Source organism: Apodemus sylvaticus, chromosome 2 (genome assembly GCF_947179515.1).
Source record: "Apodemus sylvaticus chromosome 2, mApoSyl1.1, whole genome shotgun sequence".
In the NCBI taxonomy this organism is placed as follows: domain Eukaryota; kingdom Metazoa; phylum Chordata; class Mammalia; order Rodentia; family Muridae; genus Apodemus; species Apodemus sylvaticus.
Genome location: NC_067473.1, coordinates 95394824 through 95406786, shown reverse-complemented (window position 1 = coordinate 95406786; position 11963 = coordinate 95394824). Strand labels below are relative to the sequence as shown.

The following is an 11963-nucleotide window of genomic DNA, read 5'->3' as shown; positions in this document are numbered from 1 at the left end:
CTATTTGTAGATTAGTTTGATTATTATTGGTATAAGTTATTCTTTGGAAGTTTCATAGAATTCTGTGCTAATGCCATTTGGACATGGTTTTGTTTCTTGTTTGTTCTTGTTGTTATGAGACATTTAATGATGGCTTCTATTTCCTTAAGAGTTATAGGACTAACCCTATAGGGGTTATCTCAATATATAGAGGTTAAATTGTTAACCCAATCTTTATTTAACTTTAACATGTGGTATCTATTTAGAAAATGACCCATTTTATTTATTTTTTTATGATTTTGTCTAATGATTCTTTAAATTTCCTCAGTATCTGTTGTTATGCCCCCTTTTAGTTGGTCTGACTAAGCATTTGTCTCTTTTGTTACTTTTCTCAAGAAGCCAGCTGTTGGTTTCAGTTATTCTTTTATTGTTCTATTTCTCACTGATTGTTTCACCCTTGAGTTTGATTATTTTGTAGTGTGCATATTTCCTGGGAGTGTGAGCTTCTTTTTTCCCACACCTTTCAGATATAGTGTTCAGCAACTAGTATGAAATCTCTCCAATTTCTTTAAGAAGGTGCGTAGTACTATGGACCTTCAAATTAAGCCCACTTTCATTGTGTCTCATAAAACTAAATTGTTGTGTATTCATTTTCATTGAATTCTAGAAAGTCTTATTTGTTTTTGCCTTGACCTTATAGATATTCACTGGGGAAGTTTTTAGTTTCCATGAATTTTTAGGCTTTCTGTTCTTTTGATATGCATCTTTATACCATGATAGTCTGATAAGATACAGGCTGCTATTTTGATTTTCTTGTTCTTGTGATGACTTCCCTTGATACTGAGTGTGTACTCATTTTTTAAGAATGTTCCATAAGGTGCTTAGAAGAGGTATATTATTTTCTGTTTGTGTGAAAGGTTCTATAGATATCTGTTAGATCTATTTGTGTCAAAATGTCTTTTAGCTCCATTATATCTCTCTTTTGTTTCTGTCTATTTTTGAAAGCAAGGTGATGAATTATTCAGTCACTACATGTTGAAGTCAGTCTGTGATTTAAGCTTTAATAATATTAATTTATAAATGTCAGTACCCTTTAGTTTGGCACATCAATATTAACATAGAATTAAAAGTTATCTTTAGGATTTTAGCTTTGATGGGTATGAAATGTTTCCTTATTACTTTTGGTTAATTTTGTTTGAAGTCTCTTTTATTTGTTATTAGAATAGCTATACTAGCTTGCTTCTTGGACATACTAGCTGGGAGAATATTTTTCTGACCCTGTCCTTTGATGTAATATTTATCTTTGATATTGAGCTGGGTTTATTATATGCAGCAGAAGGTTAGATTTTGGTTTTGTATTTATTCTGTTAGCCTGTCTGTTTTATTGGAGAATTAAATCTATTGACATTTAACAGATATAAGTGGCCAATAATTGTTAATTCCTAGGTTTTTGTTGTTGTTGTTGTTGTTGTTGTTGGTGGTGGTGGTGGTGGTGGTGGTGGTGGTATTGGTGTGTGTGTGTGTGTGTGTGTGTGTGTGTGTGTGTGTGTGTGTTTGCCTCTTTTGGGTTTTCCTTGTGCAAAATTATTTTCTGTGCTTTCATAGGTATAGTGATCTTTGGGTTTAAATTTTCCTTCCAGTATTTTCTATAGGATTTCATTTTTTGGATACATCATATTTAAATTTGACTTTATCATGAAATATCTATTTTTCTCTATATATAGTGAATGAATATTTTGCTGGTTATACTACACTAGGCTCACATACATTGTCTCTTAGAGGTTGAAAGATATCTGTGCATTTTCTTCTGTCTCTGTTGTCATGTTAGGTGTAATTCTAATAGGACCCCCTTTACATGTTATCTGGTCTTTTTCCATTGCAGCTTTTATTTTCTCTTTTTTTTCACTTTATACCCTGATCAATACTGGATTCCTCAGTCCATAGTCCCTTCCCTCTTACCTTCTCGTCTCAAATAATGGAGGCATCCCTGGCTTTTCCCCACACCCTGGCACATCAAGTCTTTGTAGGACTAGGGAGTTCTTCTCCCACTGAGACCAAATAAGACAGCACAATTAGAGGAATGGTTCTGACAGACAGGCAACAGCTTTGGGGATAGCCTCTGCTCCCTGGTTTTCTGGACCCACATAAACTTAGCTGCATATCTGCTACATACGAGTGGAGTATCTACGCCCAATTTCTATGCTCTTTTGTTGGTGGTTCAGTTTCTGAGAACACACAACATTCCAGGTTAGTTGACCGTATTGGTCTTCCTGTGAAGATGCTATCACATTTTGGGCCTTCAGTCTTTCTTCAAACTCTTTCATAAGAGTCCCCAAGCTGCATCAAATGTTTTACTCTGGGTCTCTGCATCTGTCTGAATCAACTGCTGGATGGAGCTCTCAGAGGACAGCCATGCTAGGCTCCTCTGCATGCATATCACAGTAGTGTTAATATTCTCAGGGATTTTGATTGTCCATGGGTTGGGTCTCTAGCTGTAAAAGTTATTGTTTGTCCATTTCCTCAGTTTTTGCTCCATTCTCTGTTCCTGTGTTTCTTATAGATAGGATAAATATTGGGTCAAATGCTTTGTGGGTGGATTGGTGTTCTAATCATTCCACTGGGGTCCCTGCCTGGCTACAGATAGTAGTTTCTTCAGGAAAAGGACCAGCATATCCCCACTGCAATAAATTGTTCAGTATATTTAATGTTTTGATTGTTATATGGTGAAAGGACCTTCTGCTTGGTACAATCTATTTGGTATTCTTTAAGCTTCTTTTACCTTTATAGCCACATACTTCTTTAGGCTAGGAAACTTTTTATTTTTTTAAATGTGTTCTTTGGGTTTTTGAGTTGGGATTCTTCTCCTCCGTTTATTATTCTTAGGTTTGTTTCTTTCCATAGATAACTCCTACAGCTAATAAGTAGCTTCTGCAAACTGGCAGGTTATAAAATCAACTCAAGTAAATCAGTAGCCTTCCTATACTCAAAGGATAAGCAGGCTGAGAAAGAAATTAGGAAAATGACACCCTTCACAATAGCCACAAACAGTATAAAGTACCTTGTGGTGACTCTGACCAAACATATGAAAGATCTGTATGACAAGAACTTCAAGACTCTGAAGAATGGAAGAAGACCTCAAAAATGGAAAAATCTCTAATGCTCATGGTTTGACAGGATTAATATAGTTAAAATGACCATTTTGCCAAAAGCAATATACAGATTCAATGCAATATCCATCAAAAATCCCAACTCAGTTCTTCATAGAGTTAGAAAGAACAATTCTCAAATTCATCTAGAATAACAAAAAGCCCATGATAGCTAAAACTATTCTCAACAACAAAAGAAATTCTGGGGAAATCAGTATCCCTGACCTCAAGCAATACTACAGAGCAATAGTGTTAAAAAACTACATGGTATTGGTACAGTGACAGGCAGGTGGATCAATGGAACAGGATTGAAGATCCAGAAATGAACCCACACACCTATGGCCACTTAATCCTTGACAAAGGAGCTGAAAACATCCAATGGAAAAGGACTAATATATCAAACAAAGAGTATACATGGAGGGACCCATGGCTCCAGCCACATATGTAGAAGAGGAAGGTCTTTCTTTTCTTTCTTTTTTTTTTTTTTTTTTTTTTTTTTTTTTTTTTTTTTACTTTTTTTTTTTTGTCTTTTTTTTTATTTGATATAATTTATTTACATTTCAAATGATTTCCCCTTTTCTAGCCCCCCCCCACTCCCCGAAAGTCCCGTAAGCCCCCTTCTCTTCCCCTGTCCTCCCTCCCACCCCTTCCCAGTTCCCCGTTCTGGTTTTGCCAAATACTGTTTCACTGAGTCTTTCCAGAACCAGGGACCACTCCTGCTTTCTTCTTGTATCTCATTTGATGTGTGGATTATGTTTTGGGTATTCCAGTTTTCTAGGTTAATAACCACTTATTAGTGAGTGCATACCATGATTCACCTTTTGAGTCTGGGTTACCTCACTTAGTATGATGTTCTCTAGCTCCATCCATTTGCCTAAGAATTTCATGAATTCATTGTTTCTAATGGCTGAATAGTACTCCATTGTGTAGATATACCACATTTTTTGTATCCACTCTTCTGTTGAGGGATACCTGGGTTCTTTCCAGCATCTGGCAATTATAAATAGGGCTGCTATGAACATAGTAGAGCATGTATCCTTATTACATGGTGGGGAATCCTCTGGGTATATGCCCAGGAGTGGTATAGCAGGATCTTCTGGAAGTGAGGTGCCCAGTTTTCGGAGGAACCGCCAGACTGCTTTCCAGAGTGGTTGTACCAATTTGCAACCCCACCAGCAGTGGAGGAGTGTTCCGAAGAGGAAGGTCTTATCAGGCATCAATGGGAGAAGAGGCTCTTGGTCCTGGGAAGGCTTGATGCCCCAGTGTAGGGGAATGACATGGCAGGGAGGCAGGCGTAGGTGGGTGGACAGAGGAGAAGAAGGGAGATTCTTGAGGAGGAAACCAGGAAAGGAGATAGAATTTGAAATGTGAATAAATAAAACATCTTATAAAATTAAACAAATGAACTAAGAATCATTTACATTAAGATGAGATGTCACAGAAATACTTAGAGTTGATAAAATATCATAGCCACTATATTCAATGTCTCCCTTTTAGCCTATAGCAATATTTTATGTATGTGAATATGTTATACATTATGAGAATTTAGGTATATTGTTGTATTTTTTTTGCTCTCTTACAGATAACAGTCTGAACCCTAAAACCAGTTTATGTAAGAAAGAAAAACAGAAGGAAATAAGGAAAAAAGAAGGAAAAAATGTAAGTAGGAGGGAAGAAAAGAAAGAAATGAATGAAGGAAGGAAGGAAGAAAGAAAGAAAGAAAGGAAGGAAGGAAGGAAGGAAGGAAGGAAGGAAGGAAGGAAGAAAGAAGGAAAAATGAAAAAACTTAAGAATCAGACAGCATTGTTATAAATGACCCTCTGACCCAGCTTTGGAAGAACTAAGTTTGTTTCTCATGTCACAATTAATGAGCAATTTTTTCCCTATTTTATTTTAAATTTTTCATGGGTCAATTTTGCTTTATCAATATCTCTCAATTCTTGAAAGCATAGTAGGTTATAATATTTTCCTTAATATTTGAAAGAGATACGTTAACATTTTTAGACATTCATAGTTTTTCTCTGGGATACATAATACTTCAGGCTTCCCTAATTATCCCACCATTATAGTGATCTATAACATAATTACTAATACATTACTTTACTCATTTTTTAGTTTATCTACTCTGCCACACATTTCAATGTGGCATTTCATGATTATTTTTGAATTAATGATGAACATAGCTAAATAGTGTCTCCAAATATGTTGCTTTGTATACTCATAAATCACTTGACTTTCATTAATGTTTATTAAAATGCAATAGAATTCCTACATGAAGCCAAATGCCTTTATTAAAAGGACACAATTGTATATTTGTACATTGTCAAATAAGTAAAGTATTCATAAATTAAAATTAAAAATTTACAAAGTATTTGAAATTAGGAGTTATCATCAACAGCAAAGCTGACCAAGGACCATTAATAAAATTCCTCAAATATGAAAAGAAGGCCTTCTTAGTAATTGGAACTATTTATCATGTTGTAAAAGTGGATGATATTCACTGATTTGCAAAATGGTTATATAGTGTTTCATGTTCATATTCTGAGGTATAAAAAATTTTGATTTCTTCTTGTATTTTCACAAAAGTATCTCTAATATAGAGATTTTTCTCCTCTTCTCTGTCAAAATCTGATAATAAAATAAACTAATTGATGACTTTTGTCATGATAATTGTTGAGCATGAGTTATTTCACCAAATAAGAAGTTAAACTTAGCAAAGTTCAATCAAATTCTGCTTAATTGTAATATGAGTTTTAATTTTCACATTTAGGTCCTTGTGGTAAACATATAAGATATCCCTTCCTAGTCTTATGTCCACTTTGTGCTCATATGAGACCAATTCTATCAGCTATCAAAGAAGAAAACCCTATGTCAGCATTTAGCATCCTTAATTTTCCCTGCAAACCAAGTGTGCTCTGTCCACATGTAAAATTGTACTTTCTGTACTCCAGGGATAGTCTTGCTGTCTCTTTCTGTCTGTCTCTGTATCTCTCTGTCTCTCTCTGTCTCTCTCTCTCTTTCTGTCTCTCTCTCTCTTTCTGTCTCTCTCTCTCTTTTTCTGTCTCTCTCTCTCTGTCTCTCTGTCTCTCTCTCTCTCTGTCTCTCTCTCTCTCTCTCTTTCTTTCTCTCTCTCTCTGTCTTGGTGGGTATTTTGTGTTTGTCTTTGAGAGGGACAAACAGAAAGAGACAGACACAGATAAATTCAGCCTAATTCAATATGGCTTATTTTATCAAAGTTTTTCAGCCATCATAGTGAAGTAATTACAATGTGAGGGGAGGCCCTTGTTCTGAGATGCCCTAGATTAGGGGGATACTAGAGAGGAGGATCAGGGGAGTTTGGGTGGGTTGGGGAGCACTCTCATACAGGCCAAATGAAGGGGGAGGGCAGATGTGGGATGACAATGGTGGAATATAAAACAGGAAGTGGGATATCAATTGAGATGTAAATTTATGGAATGATTAACAATAATAATAATAATAAAGAGACATATGCTCTGGTTAAATTCATTCCTTTGATGTTATATAATTGGCAGGATTCTGTGAGATCTCAGTATATACGGATCACATTTCCCTGATTAATTAAGCTAAAATTGTCACTTCAAAATTTTAAATTCTAATACATTTTTCATCTTCATGTTCTGATTTCTTACAACCCTACCAGACAATCATTTTTTTTCATTTCTCTACTAGCCATTCCAACTAATTTAGAAGCATAGAATTATTTGAAATTAGACATTTTTTATTCGATATATTTTTTATTTACATTTCAAATGATTTCCCCTTTCCCTGCCCCCCCCACTCACAGAAAGTCCCGTAAGCCCCCTTCTCTCCCCCTGTCCTCCCACCCACCCCTCCCCACTTCACCGTTCTGGTTTTGCTGATTACTGCTTCATTGAGTCTTTCCAAAAGAAGGGGCCACTCTTCCTTTCTTCTTGTACCTCATTTGATGTGTAGATTATGTTTTGGGTATTCCAGGTTTCTAGGTTAATATCCACTTATTAGTGAGTGCATACCATGATTCACCTTTTGAGTCTGGGTTACCTCACTTAATATGATGTTCTCTAGCTCCATCCATTTGCCTAAGAATTTCATGAACTCATTGTTTCTAATGGCTGAATAGTACTCCATTGTGTAGATATACCACATTTTTTGCATCCACTCTTCTGTTGAGGGATACCTGGGTTCTTTCCAGTGCTGGAGAGGGTGTGTAGAAAGAGGAACACTCCTCCACTGCTGGTGGGGTTGCAAATTTGTACAGTCACTCTGGAAATCAGTCTGGCAGTTCCTCCGAAAACCGGGCACATCACTTCCAGAAGATCCTGCTATACCACTCCTGGGCATATACCCAGAGGATTTCCCACCATGTAATAAGAATACATGCTCTACTATGTTCATAGCAGCCCTATTTATAATCGCAAGAGACAATTTTTTTTAAAAACTTAGGGCTACAATGTACCATTCCTTAGTTATGAACACAAACTCTTTCCTAACAGAGACTATAAGAACAGGTAATGTAACACAACATAAGTGAAGTAATTATTTATATCTCCCAGTGACCAAAATACAAGAGAAAAAATTAAAACATTTCTTGCTACCTTGACATAGACTCCTTTTTTATACTTACACTTAAAAACAATTCAGGCTACAAGTTCTCTTACTGACATAATCAGAGTAATACTGCATAAAATATTTCCAATACTGAAAGTCATTAAGGTGAAAAGAAATGAATCCCACTGTTCAGAACAGGATATGAACTCATTTCCATCCAGTTGCTAGCAGTTTGTTGGTTGCAGCTTTTGGTATGGGATATATTCCCACAACGCATTCAGGAGATGTTTTCAGGGTGCTAAGTAAATTCATGTATGTGCATATCCCAAAATGGAGTTCCAGGTTGCTAGGCTAAGCCATACATTTGCTTATTTCAAAGTTATTTCATGTATGAAACAGACATCCTGGAGAGACTGAAAGAGGGAAGATATATAACAACAAAAGAAAGAGTTGCTAGCATAGACAGCAGTTGTCTGGTACCTGATGTATACTGTTCTTTTTCATGGAGCAGAAGAAAAAGAATAGCTGTTGTCTCTGCAGGAGGTTACCAGAAGCAAGGTTCCTTATAACCCTCATCAACTCTCCTGTTTCTTGAATGGTTTTTGGATGTTTGCTTTGAATCATTAAAGTACTTTGAAACAAAACTTCTTCAGAGTACTTCTGCTCAGTGCATTGACATTGTTGCCATCTAAAAATTTATTGTAACTTTCTTGTGTTTATTTATTGTCATTTAATAAGATTCCAACTTTAAATTACTGCAATTAATTCATATTGACAGACATTTTATCTTGGTATAATTGATTCTTCAAGCATTTTACTTGTCTATGTTTTGTTATTGAACCTTTTATTGAAGATATTAGGGGTATGTGAACAATTGTTTGTCATTTGCAACACTTTTCCCTAAAAGAGAAGGAAGATGGTGTCGGTGCTCAGTTTTATTCTCAAAGGTGTTGTTCATGATGAGTAAACACCTGTACAAATGCTTGCAAATTAAAGCATTTCGACCTTCATTTACTATTATCATGAAATTTTTGTTCATTTATATTCCCTGGATAGAAAACAATATGTACTATCAAAATTGTCAAAATAAACCGCAGAATGACCAAATACTTCAATTGGCATTTGGTGCATCGAGAAGTAAGAATTACTGTGCCATATGCATCCTTCAGAAAAAAAAAAAACTCACCTACTATAGAGGAATGGTAGCAAACTTCTCTAAGATTCATGAAGAACATAGGGAGAGAAGGGCAGATAGAAAATATAGATCACTTTAGACCACTATTGTTCTCTGGGTATTTTGATTCTAAAATTATCCTCTTAAATAACAATTTCACATTAATAATTCCTCTGGAAGTATTTTTTACTGAATATTTTCTTTATTTACATTTCAAATGTTTTCCCCTTTCCAAGTCTCGCCTTCAGAAAACTTCTATCCCATCCCCAAGGGCCTCTCTTCCTACTGATGTCCAACGAGGCCATTCTCTCCCAGATATGTGGCCTGAGCCAGGAGTCCCTCCATGAGTACTCTTTGGTTTTTTGGTCTGTTGGTATCCAGCTTCCACACAGGACCAGAGTTCTCAGATGAAAGCAGAAATATCTGGAAGGTACATAATAAATATACACAGACTACTTTTTTGGTACAAGCTGACAGACAATTTTTCAAGCCTTAAAGTTTTTCTCTTTTCTCTCTCGCTCTCTGCTCTCTCTCTCTCTCTCTCTCTCTCTCTCTCTCTCTCTCTCTCTCTCTCTCTCCTTTTCTCTTTCTCTTTTTCTCTCTCTCTGTCATTTGCTCTCAGCTTGAGGCTGCATTCTCATGCACACTCTGCTTTTCTCCTGTGTGCTTTTCTTTACTTGAACTCTCATGCTCATACACAACTTTGTGCATTCCCCTTTCACTTTCACACACATTCTTCACACACGTCTTACCCACACAGCACATGCACATGCACTCTCCTTTCTCTCTGTCTCTCTCTCCCTCTCTGACACACACACACACACACACACACACACACACACACACACACACACTCCCTTTCTCACACACACATTCTCTCTTCACTCACTCTTCACATGCTCACCCTTCACATTCTCTTCTCATGCTCTCTCTCTCTCTCTCTCTCTCTCTCTCTCTCTCTCTCTCTCTCCATCTGCTTTCCATATTTACCTCACGTTCTTCTCACTCACTCTCTACATGCTTTCTTGCCTTCTTTTGCCCCAGTGAATGGCTGATAAGTACCTAAAGAAACGTTCACCTTAGTCATCAGGGAAATGCAGATCAAAACAACCCCAAGATTCCACCTCATACATGTCAGAATGTCTAAGATCAAAAATCAGTTAACAGAAGATGCTAGTGAGGATGTGGAGAAAAAGGAACATTCCTTCATTATTATTGGTGAGATTGCAAGCTGGTACAACCACTCTGGAAATCAGTTTGGCAAAAAGAAGCAAATTTTATTATGTGACTCCCAGCACCAGTCAATTATACTAAAGGCCACAGTAGCTTTCCAATTAGTGCTTTCACACATGTTTCTGTACAAATACGAGGCAGTTTTTAATCACCATTGTTCTGTAATAGAGCTTGAGTTCAGGGAGGGCAATTCCCCTAGAAGTTCTTATATTTTTGAAAATAGTTTTCATTATCCTGGGCTTTTTTGTTATTACATATGAATTTGTAAATTGCTCTTTCTAACTCTATGAATAATTGAATTTGGGTTTTTATGGACATTGCATTGAATCTGTAGACTGCTTTTGAAGATGGTCATTTTTACTATATTAAACAACCCAGATGTCCTTCAACAGAAGAATGGATACATAAAATGTGATACGTTTAAACAGTGAAGTACTACTTAGGTTCTAAAAACAATGACTTCATGAAATTCTTAGGTAAATGGATGGAATTAGAAAATATCATGTAGGATAGGGATAGTGTATTTTCTGCATTGAGTATTGTGGTGTTGCTGGCCGCTGAGGAGGGTGGAGATTTCTGTGTGAAATAGTAGGAGGGCTCCAAGGAAACATCAGGAAGTGCTGCAGTCTGAACAATAAACTGAGAAGTTGATGTGGGTACTGCTAGTCTCATACCAGCGGCTTCAAGTCTGAGATCATCATGGAACCGTCAACTTTGAAATTTATAAAACATGGAGAAAACTAAAGAGAAAGCTGAAATAATTCTTCTAGAGCCTTATAAGTACTTACTTCAATTACCAGGTAAACATGTGAGAACCAAACTTTCACAGGCATTTAATCACTGGCTGAAATTTCCAGTAGACAACTTATTATTATCATTGAAGTGACTAAAATGTTGCATAATGCCAGTTTACTCATTGATGATATTGAAGACAGTTCAAAACTCAGATGTGGTTTTCCAGTAGCTCACAGCATCTATGGTATCCCATCTGACATTAATTCTGCTAATTATGTCTACTTCCTTAGCCTTGAAAAAGTATTAACACTTGATCACCCAGATGCAGTGAAGGTTTTCACACGCCAGCTTTTGGAACTTCATCAAGGACAAGGCCTTGATATTTTCTGGAGGGACATGTACACCTGTCTGACTGAAGAAGAATATAAAGCCATGGTGTCGCAGAAGACAGGTGGTTAGTTTGGTTTCACAGTAGAACTCATGCAGTTGTTCTCTGATTACAAAGAAGATCTAAAGTCACTGCTCGACACATGTGGGCTCATTTTCCAGATTAGAGATGATTACGTCAATGTACACTCCAAAAAACACAGCAAAAACAAAAGCTTCTGTGAAGACTTGACAGAAGGAAAGTTCTCATTCCCCACTATTCATGCCATTTGGTCAAGGCCAGAAAGCATCCAGGTACAGAACATCCTGTGCCAGAGAACAGAACATATAGATATTAAAAAGTACTGTGTGCAGTGCCTGGGGGATGTAGGTTCTTTTGAATATAATCGATACACTCTTCGAGAGCTTGAAGTTAAAGCCTACAAACACATTGAGGCCTGTGGTGGGAACCCTCCATTTGTGGCTTTAGTCAAGCATTTAAGTAAGATGTTCATAGAAGAAAATGAATAATGTTAGCCATCCTTGATAGGACCCAATAGCTTCTTTCAGTTGAAAATGAGGAGTGGCTTCTTCTCATTTATCTTTACAAGTTCTAATCTCCAATAATCGAGTAAATCAGGGTGATGTGTGTAAAAGTGTTATCAAAATCCCTTTGCATAAAAGTACAAAATTGAGGGCTTGAGAGATGACTCAGTGATTAAAAAGCTGCTTTTCCTGAGAACCCAGGTTCAATTTACAGGGCCCAAAGTTCACCAACATCT

General features: G+C 36.6%; 1 pseudogene; it reads left to right on the top strand.

Moving 5' to 3' along the window:
• The first annotated feature begins 10787 nt into the window (after positions 1-10787).
• LOC127678718 (geranylgeranyl pyrophosphate synthase-like) lies at positions 10788-11712 on the top strand (annotated as a pseudogene).
• Positions 11713-11963: the final 251 nt, after the last annotated feature.